General features: G+C 59.6%; 1 long non-coding RNA gene across 1 annotated transcript; it reads left to right on the top strand.

The window, feature by feature from the left end:
- The first annotated feature begins 7971 nt into the window (after nt 1-7971).
- On the top strand, nt 7972-9954 carry LOC139437152 (uncharacterized). The gene is made up of 3 exons (XR_011646852.1): nt 7972-8365; nt 8611-8728; nt 9294-9954. It is a non-coding gene; the product is annotated as an uncharacterized lncRNA (long non-coding RNA).
- The last annotated feature ends 258 nt before the right edge of the window (nt 9955-10212 follow it).

Consider the following 10212-nt stretch of genomic DNA (forward strand, 5'->3'; position numbering starts at 1 on the left):
CCTTCTGTGCACCAATATCATCAGCATCACCTGGTGGCTTGTTAGAAATGCACGTTCTCAAATCCCACCCTAGACCTAGTGAGTCAGGCTCAGCAATCTGAGACTAAACCAGCCCTCCAGGTGATGCTGATTCTTGCTCAAGTTTGAGATGCCCTCCCCCAGACCAGCAGGTGGGAGGCACAAGTGGTGCATATCAGCAACTGACCACGCCTGGAAAGAGCCATTGTAACGAGAGATGTTCTATTTACTTATTGATGTGTTTATGTGTTTGGTTTTTTTTTCAGGAGGTACCAGGAATTGAACCTGGGACCTCGCACGTGGGAAGCAGGTGCTCAACCACTGAGCTACACCCACTCCCTGGAGACATTTCATTTAAAGACACTTTTGGGGGAGGGGAAATCTTCGTCTGATAGACTAATAGGGTTGGGAAACACTGAAAGGTGGACTTCTCTTCCTTACTCAATGCAAACCCCTCCCCACTGTAGCTGTGGAGTTGCCTTTATAACCTGGGGCAAGAAGCCCTCCCTGCTGCTCATCTATCACCACACAAGGCTGCCACGTAGTAGGTGCGCACTAAATGTCAGTTTCCGTCCTTCCCATCTCTCTCTGGAATTTCTAGAGCAGTGCCTTTGTGGTTTGGATTTATTAGCTACCTTTCCTGAGTGCCCTGTTTGTGTGGGGGGATGTGGGCAGCGAGCTGGGGTTTATGAAATCCTGGTCTCATCCATTCCGAGGTGGTTGTCTTTATTTCAAAACCCTTGCCGGTGCCGAGGGATATAAAGGAAAGTAAGTGAAGTGGGAGGCAAATCACATTGGTGATTTTCTTACATCTCCCCAAAATGACCTATCCTATTTCCTTGATTCTATGACACATTATTGATTTACCAAGAGTTTTTTTTTTTTTTTGGTGGGAAAAAAATACAGGCACATTATGGGTATACATCAATTATAAAATGCATTCACATTTTAGAAATGTGAGAAATGTCTATCTCAGCGTCAAGGAAATAGGATTTCCTATGAACACTGGTTGGAAGAAAACGTGAAAATATGATGCAATGATGTTTTTGGGTTGTGGATTCTCTTTGGGGGCTATTGTCATAGGGATTAATGGGATTTGTGTAATGGCTAGAAAAACTTCACCAAGGGAAAAGAATCGCACCCATCACAATAACCACAAAGTCTCCGGGAGAAACAACACAAGATGTGGCCTTTTGGAGATAAGTCCTGGAAAGTGGTCCTGGTTTTTAGGGATTTCATTTTGTAACTTGGGCAAATTTCTCTCTGGGCCTCAGTTTCTTCCCTTACAAAATGGAAATCGTGATCATTCTCCCTGACCTGGTTTATGGTTGGTTAGAGACTCAAGTGCAGGCATTATTGGAGGGAAGGGTGGGGTGCACGGAGTCCCGAGCCCACGGCCCTGCAGCGTGGCACTGCCCCTCTCGGCGGGCCGTGGCGCTGCTTCACGGGAAGCCTCAGGTGCCAGCGTGGGCTGGGCAGGGAGGCCTGGCGGCTCGCCCCTCACCGCGCCCACGGCGTTCACTGCGCGTCCACTCTGGAGCGGACACCGTGCAGCTCCTGCCTCGAGGGTCCTGCGGCAGACTGAACTCCGTACCCCAACCCAGGCGTGTTCTTATTACCTCGCTCCTGCGGGTGTGAACCCATTTTCAGATAGGACCTTCCGAGATGAAGTACCAGGTCGGCACTCGCTTTTGAACGGGCTCTTGGACAAGCCTCTTTACGTGTGGCCCAGCGGGATCAGGACCGGCCTGGATCCACGTGGCTGGAGGCCTTGTGAAGAGTCGGGGGGCCCGGGAGGAGCTCGGGACATCCCCAGGTAGCTGGCGGCAGAGCTGCCGGCCAAGGACCCCAAGTGTTGCGGCAAGTCGGCACCAGAGTGCTCCAGACTCTGGGGAGAAAGGATGGCCTTGCCAGCTCCTTGATTTTGGACTTCTAGCCTTTAAAGCCGTGAGGCGAATGCTGGGCGTTTAAGTCAGCCGGGCGTGGAATTTGTCACACCAGCTCTGGCAACAGAAGACAGGGCCTGTGGCGAGCTATCACATCGAATTCTTCCAACCTGTGCAAGAGGCCTTCCTGTCCCTGTCCACAGGTGACAAACCGTTCACAGGTGACCAAACCGAGTCACACTGAGGGGCTCCCCTCAGACAACCTCCACCCACAGCCCTCCCCACCCCCAGGTCCCCAGGCTGGCAGGGCCCAGGAGGAGGTTGTGGGCAAGGCCACGGGGCGCACTCGTCGTCCTTCCGCCCCTCGGTGGCTGTGGGCTCGGCTGGGGCTGGAGCCTCCAGGGGCTCCCCTGGCCCTGCTCCGGCCCGGCAGCCTCACCCACCCTTCAGAGGTGAGGGGGGGCGTCCTGTCAGACGGGGCAGCCCACTGGCCCAGGCTGGCCCCAGATCCAGAGGCTGTAGGTGGATATTCCTTCTGTCCAAGGTGCTCTCAGAGAACACTCGTGTTTACTGCAGTTCTCTGCTCCCAGAAATGACCTTTCTTATTGTAGAGAGGCGAAGGGATTTAAACATCGCCCAGAATCCCACCAGCCAACGATGAACTCTGGTGCTATCTAGAGGGTCTTTCCTTTCAGGATTAAACATGTCCACCGTGAACAAGGACGTTGCTGTCGTCGTGGGCCGAGGCGCCGCCGTTCCTTAGCCGTCTGGTTTTTTATTCCCCTCCATGTTTTTTGGCACACTCGGAGGAGATTTTCTTAAAAATTTATCTTAAACTCCTTCCCCGTACCAAGCACAGACTTCAGGAAATACTTGCTGAGTGGAGGAATGACACCGGCCGGCGTGAGGCTCGCCCAGCAGGGGCGGAAAAGCACAGCCGTTTACCTTCCAATAATTCCTGGGATCCCTGGCGCGCCTCCAGCCCCGGCGCCGCTGGCGTTTGCCGACCTTTAGCGAAGGGAAATGCAGGTGGAGGGGAGGAGCTCGGCTGGAGGCTGCGGGCGGGCGCGGCAGCCTCCCAGCAACAGGCGGGCTAGAGCCCCAGACCCAGGGCCCTCCAAGAGGCTGTTAAGGGAGGCTGCGCAGCGGGAAGCAGGCTTCGAAGAAAGCAGGAGGGTGGAGGCTCTTTCTAGAGGCTCCCAAGAAGGAGGGGTGGGCGAATGGGTGGGCTGGGTTTTGGGGAGCCTTGTAGGGGGGCAAGAGGCTGGGGGCACACGACAGCACCGAGCAGGGTGCGGCTGGCCGGCGGGGTGGCAAGACACGGGCAGGAGGACAGAGACTTTGGCCGGGGCTGCGGCTCTCTCTCAGGCAGACCGGCTCTCCGAGCCTCCCCCGGGCTGTCTGTGCAGGGAGGGGTCCTGCAGGGAGGGGCCGGGCATCGTAATTCTCTGCTGGCTCCATCCCCTCGGATCCGGGAGCTGGTGGCAGGCTTCGGACAGAGCTGGCCCACACCACGGAGGTACTTTAGGATTCTTCCTGGAAAACCAGCAGGAGGAGGAAGCTAACGATGCCAGAGAGCCCGGCCAGGCTGGACGGGGAGGCCACCGGGCAGGGCCTCCGGCGGCTGGGCTGGAATCCTGACCCCAACCCTGCCACGTCCAAGCTGGGTGACCACAGGCGAGCAAGAGACTTAAACTCTCTGAGTTCCAGTGTCTTCTACTGTGAATGGGAATTAAAAATACACACCCTATTTCCTCTGCCCTCCCCCTGCACACACACTCGGGGTTGCCGCAAGGAATGTGCAGGATAAAACGGGCAAGAGGCCTGACCCATCTGGGTGCTCAACACATATTCTCTGAGAACCGGTGGTTCTCAGAATTGATCGCTCACTAGACCTGCCTCGGGAACTTGCTTAAACCCCTGATCCCTCCCCACCCCCTGCTAAGCAGGTCTCTGGTAGACCTGGCACCTGCCTTTTTACAAAACACGGGCCCAGGCGATTTTGGGGCAGCCGGACCCACCACAGCTCAGCCCTGAAGATGCTAAAAGGCCATCGCCAGAAGAGGGTCTGGAGCGGGGCTGCGGGGTCTCCCCCACCTCGTGGCTGTGGCCGCCCACCCTCCGCAGGCGCCCTGGGCGGCTGTGAGCTCCCGGTTGCTGGGATGCGGTGTGGGTTTTTGTCCGCCTTCCCCGCCCCGAGTGCCAACCCGCCCAGCAGGCCCCACTGCCTTGGCAACACATTGCAAAGTCCACACAAAGGGAAACTGCGCCAGGGAGGCTGGTCCTGCCTGACGCCCCGGGGAAGGGTTTCCGTGGCAACACTGACATCACCAGCCACAGCGCCGGGCCCTGAATGGAGGCGCCTGAACGTTCACGCTGCCCTTACGGAGAAGGACGGCCGCGCTGGTGCCGCGTGGCCTCCCCTGTCCTGGGCCCCGCGCAGACCTGGGTTCAAAACCCGGCCCGCCCCGGCCGGCCGGCGACGCTGAGCCAGCCACGGGCCTCCCTGGGGTTCAGTCTCCTCACCCATAACCCACAGTGTTTACCTTGCGGCGAGGAGGCAGTGAGGTCGTGGATAACATTCAGGTGCTTGGTGAATTTTAAATGACCTATTCCACGGTGTGGCGACGTCAGGTAGTTTTCCACAGTAGGTGGGGGGCAGCCTGAGCCCCTGACCGCTGTGGGATCTGGAGGAGAGCGGGGGGGGGGGGGGGGGATAGGGGCAGAGAAGGCACAGAAACCCCCGACTGGCTGGCCCTCTTATGGGGAGCCCGAGGGGTGGTGTTTGCTGAGGGAGGTCAGGAGGTCTAGTCTCGGGCCTGGGGTTTGCCCCCGTGGGTTCAGAGGCCCAGGCGGGCCGGGCCCACCTTCCCAGGTCCACGTCTGGCCTGCGGAGCTGCGTGGGGGGCGCTGGGGGGCGCGGCCGTGTTCACAGAGGGAGTGACACTCCCTCCTCTGCAGGAAACACGGAAGCGCAAGGCTGGGAGGGTGTGGCCTTCTGAGCTCCGCTGCCTGGGCCGCCCACCATGGCGCAGGGCAGCGGGGGCCTCGGGAGGCGGCGGGTGGCTTCCCTCGCGGGATGGGGCAGCAGGCTCTCAGGTTCTGTGGCCATACCTGCCCCCGAGCGCGGGGGGCCTGTCTCCTCTCCAGCAGAGTGCGGGCGCCCCGCACCGGCACCCAGGCCAGGGAATCACAGGGGAGGCCTCGGGCACCCGCAGCCCGCCGGCTCACCTCACCCCTCCTGCCCCCTCCCAGCCCCTTCCATCAGGTTCTGGGACTGCCCCAGGTCCTCCGCGTCTGAGGGAACGGCCGGGGCTCTGTCGCCACCACAGCGGCTCAGGCGCAGGCTGCGCTCAGGCCTGCGTCCCGCCCCCGCCCACCGCCACCCCCGGTGCCCACGCGCGGCCTGGCTGGCTTCCTTGCCACCCCCAGGCCCCTCACGCCCCCCCTCTAACTCCAGCCTGATCCAGGGGACCCCTCTGGGCTCTCAGCTGCCTTTGGGGGAGGGCGGACCTCTCATCATGCCGGGGCTCGCTCGCCAACGCCTCAGAGGCTTCGGGGGGCTGATAGCCCTTCCGACCTGGCATGGCACCCCCTCCCCAGGGAGGCCGCGGCCCCTTAGATCCCCCCCGCCCTGTGGCAGTGGCCCTCCCTCACCTCCAGGTGAGCGAGGAGGGGGCGTGCTGCCCTAGCAGACAGGGCTGGCTGGCAGGAAGGGGCGGGAGCCTGGGTCGGCCCTGCTAGTCCCTGCACATTCTGAGCCCCGAGGTGGGCGTGGGCCCCGCCCTATGCACCCTTTGCCCCTCTTGGCCAAGGCCTGGCTTTGCTCCCACCCCCGCGGCCGCCCGCTCATCTGGGCTGCCATGCGCCGCCTGCAGTTCAAACCACTTCTCCAAGGGCTGGCGGATCCCCATCTGGGGCGCCCTGGAGGAGGCGGCGAGGGGTGGGCAGGGGGTCCAGAAGGCCCAGGGGAAGGGACGCCCCCTCTGATCTAGAGGCCCCAGACCCTCCTGGGAGCGGGCGCTGGGGCTACCTGAGACTCCCTCGCAGCCGAAGGACGCCTCAGTCCCCTGCCAGAGCCCACCCCTCGAGAGACAGAGACGGCGGCAGGCCTGGGGCTGCGACCAGCCGCCCCTCCCCCATCGGTCTCCCCCTCGGGGAGGAGGAATGGGCCAAAGGTTGGCGGCAGCCACAGGTCCCTCTTCCGTCCCGTCCCCCGGGAGTGGGCTCTCCAAAGCTCACACCTGTGCCTCCTTTCCCAGGACGGGTCCTGGCGGGGGCCTGACGGCCACCTCTCCCTCCCCCGAACGTATTTGGGGAAGAGCTGAGCACACTGGGCAAAGCGGATGGAGCTGCTGAGCAATGACCAGTGCTGGCCCAGGCCACCAATACCCCGGGGCGGGGGTCAGTCCTTGGCTCTTTGACTTGCTGTGCTTGACCCAGCACTGGTTGACATAACATGGTTTTACAGGAATAGCAGGCCAGTCTGAAGTGTGGGGAGAGCCCCAGCTGTGGCTTGCTGTGGGCAACTGTCCTTGGCTGTCCCTCCCAGTGACCATGGCCTCGGAGGGAGGCCCCGGAGCTTAAGGGAGGGCTGCCGCCTCCCGCTGGCCTCCGCGGTTCCCCATGAAGAGCCTCCTCCCGCCCGCCGGCCCGCCGCCACGCGCCTCGTTTTCAGGGTCCGTGGAGAGCGCGTCAGGGCTGGCATTCCAGGAGCCGAGGGGCCCCAGGCCCCGTCCCTCTGGCCTGCGTGTGGCCTGTCCAGGCCGCTTTGCCCACCCTGGGCTCCCTCGTGCTCACACGCGTCTGCCAAGGGGCGTGAGGCTGCCCCTCCCCAAGGGCCCCAAACGCTGGCGAGAGCGTCCTCTGCCCGCCCGGGGTCGTGGAGTGGGCCTGGGTCCTCCTTCCTCCGTCGTCTCACTGCACTGTTGACCCCGCATGGGCAGGAAGGCGCCTGGGAACCCCGCAGGCGGGGTGGGCGCCGGGCGGCGCGCGTGGCCCTGCTTGAGACCGGCGCGCTCACGGCGGTCAGCAGTGAGGGGACGACTGTCTCAAGGGCGGAGACAGGCCAAACCCAGCCCGAGATGAAATAAATCAAGTGCTGCCCCTAAGCCCCCTCCCAAGGGGAGCGTCGGTTTCAAGGGAAGCGCTTCCAAGCCTGCGGTCCCCGATGGACCAGAAGCATTGTGGCCCGGCCCAGGTGAGCCTGGAAGCCTCGGACAAGCCTGTGTCCTGGGCCGGTGTCCGCAGCCTGGTCTCCTTAGCCCGACCAGCGTGGCATGAACCAGGCTCCTAATCCACTCTCGCTTCCTCGCCGTGGCAGGGGGTGGTGAAACCTGCCCTGCCGCCGTGAGAACAGCGAGCTCCTCTGCAGCCCACTCTGTGATCAGGGGCGGGGGTGGGGTGGCCCCTGACCACACCGTTGAGGCCATCCGAGGCCAGCAGGGATATTCGCCTCTTTGAAGAACTGGAGTTTCTCTCCAGCGATGGTAACGTGAAGCCGCCGCTCTGCCCACCTCCAGCCTTCTCTACCACCCTGGCGCAGCCATCCCGAGCCAGGTCCTGGTCCAGGAAGGCCCGTGACTCACAGTGACCTCACACCTCTCTGCCGCAGTTGTCCCTCCTGTAAAATGGGGCAGCAGCTTTAGGTTAGGAAATCTCCCAATGAAAGGCCCTTAATGGCTGTGGAACTCTGTTATTATCATCACGACCCCTCCTTGTTCTCACTCCTCTGCCTAGAAGACATGTGAAAGGGGGAGATTCTGGAAAAGAACACAAAAGGAGAAGAGCGTCCCGTGCAGCCCATCACCCAGCACTGGTGGGGTCTCACATTCTCCTCAGCTGGCGGTTCGTTCCCGTCCCTTTCCCATAAACAACCAAAGACAAGTTACCATTTAACCAGCCGTGGGGATTGGGGCCAAACTCTCTCCAAATGGCAAACCAGCAGGACCTGTTTGCTGGGATGCACAGGACCTGGTGCACAGCTGCCCTCCCACAACCCCCCACCCTTGCCATGCCTAGCGCAGCAAGGTGACCTTGGCAAGTCTCCCAGCCTCATGGTGAAGGGGGAGGGAAGGGTGCTTGGGAGGAGCGAGAGATGGGACTTAAGGGAAAGAACACACAGACATTCCAAGGGTGAGCCCAGATCCAAACAGTGCGCTGGGGAGCCAGGCTGGAGTGAGCAGGGGCAGTGGGAAGGGGAGAGGAGGGGGCTCCTCCTCTCAGAGTCCCCAGGCTGGTGGGGTCGATCCCAGCCCCCTCCCACGGCCGCACCCAGCACCCAGGTCAGGTCAGCCATGGGCAGGTCTCCCCTCTCAGGTCCCTCTTGAAGCAGGTTTTAATCACCCCGTGGGCACGATCACGGCTCATTGAATACCTGGTTGGTACTGGCCCTTCTCCCCAGGACTCCCACCCCTGGCTCCGTGCAGCGCCCAGAATCCTGGACTCTCAGAGCTGAAAGGGTAAAGGGCTTTTAAGGACCAAGTGTGTGTGTGTGGTGCTAGTGATGGTGGTGGTGGGGGATTTGTGATACTATTTTTTAAAATTGTTATGCCTACAGTGACATTAAATTAATTAGTATATTAGTTACCTGCCTTAAATTTCTAAATAAATATAATTATAAAATATTTCAGACATACAGAGATGTAACATCTCAGATAACCATGCACTCACCACTAAGTTTGCGTAAGTGCTGTCTTATCTTTAGATCTTTTTAGGTCACAGAAGTTAAATGCTGACCATGGAATTGACATGTCATTCCTGTCCCATCCCATCTCGCCTCTTCAGAGGAGACCACTAATCTGCAACTGATGCATGTTTCCCAGGTGTGTTTTTGTCCTTCGAATGTGTGTGTATGTCATGTACCCATAAGAAACCTGCCGTCTTGCATGTTTATAAAATGATGCAAGTCCCTCCTGCCCTGGGGCCCCGGGGAGCCAAGCTCGCACTGGCCTCTGTCCTTGATGGCTACATCTGAGTGACAGTGGGCTGTCCCCACGGGGTTTCTGTCCTTCACGGGTGAGCCCTCGGCCAGCCCAGGGCTCAGGAGTGAGGGCAGGGAAGCGCCTCCTCCCCACGACACCGCTAGCCTCCGTTTTCTGTGACCACGAGAAGGGTCTTTGCCACCCCTGCCCCGTCCTCCCCTCCTCATGGAAGCTCAGCGGTGGGGCTGGCTTCCTCCCCCGAACCCCTCATGTCATTTGACCTCAGGGAGAGCGACTTGAGGGTCAGGTGGCCTGCAGGGACCACCAGGGGCCCCTGGGGCTGCGAGATGCCGCTGGATGCCCTGGACCTCAGGACACATGGCTCTGGTGTGGCATTGTGGGGGACACGCAGCCCACTGCTGGGAGATGCCCCCCCAGCCTCGTCCTCTCTTGCGCCATTACCCAGATCTGTGATTCCAACCCGTTGTTCTGCCCTCCCAGAGCTGGCAAAGCACGAAGCTTCTCTATTGGAAATTCCCAGCTATCTCCTTGTGCAGCTGGGAGCTGTCAGCTGGCAGCTCTTCTCTGCTGAGGCAGGGGTGAGCCGCAGAGGGGGTGGGTCACACCGCCTATCAGAAAATGAGAAAAATGTCAGGCGCTCAAGTGCATTTGACAGATAGCAACCTTTTCTCCCTGTGGGGAGACAGGATCTAGGATGTAACAACTCGGGAGTTTTCATTATATGGGGGGAGAACCTGCACCTCCCCCTACAGACATTTGTATCTATGTATTCATATCACAACCATTACACGAATGCACAGAGTACACGTTTTCAGAGAATACAGGCGCCTCAACATTTTGAAAAGATCGCCTCGCAGTCACCTTTCATCACTGGCCTTTGCAAATCCAAAGGTGGGAGCCGAGGGGTGAGGCCCCCACATCCGGGTCACCCCTGCTAGGGAATCAGGATAACCGAATTTCACAAGACACGCCCCTGGAAACGTGCCCTCTAATTTGGACAAAGTTGTCACCAGAGGACTCCGCCCCACAAACCCCAGACTATGAAGAATGAGCAGATGTGTTGAGAGTTCACTGTTTTAATCAAATAAAATCTACAACAAAGTTAATCTGACACATAGTTAATGAGATAATCATTGTTGCGCTTCATGGGAATTAGACATTAATGGGAAACAGTTTTTATAAATGATGGTAATTATACTGCCTTTACTCAGCCAAAATTTAAAAGTTTTTTCTTCTTGGTTTGTTACATCCCCGGGACCTACCATCCATCTCTGCGCTGAAGGTGCCTGTGGGTGCCAGGGTCGTTTCTTTGCTGTCACCGCCCCACCCCGCCCCCACCTAGACCACAGGCAGGCCACAGACTC

This window comes from Dasypus novemcinctus, chromosome 21 (genome assembly GCF_030445035.2).
Source record: "Dasypus novemcinctus isolate mDasNov1 chromosome 21, mDasNov1.1.hap2, whole genome shotgun sequence".
Lineage (NCBI taxonomy): Eukaryota > Metazoa > Chordata > Mammalia > Cingulata > Dasypodidae > Dasypus > Dasypus novemcinctus.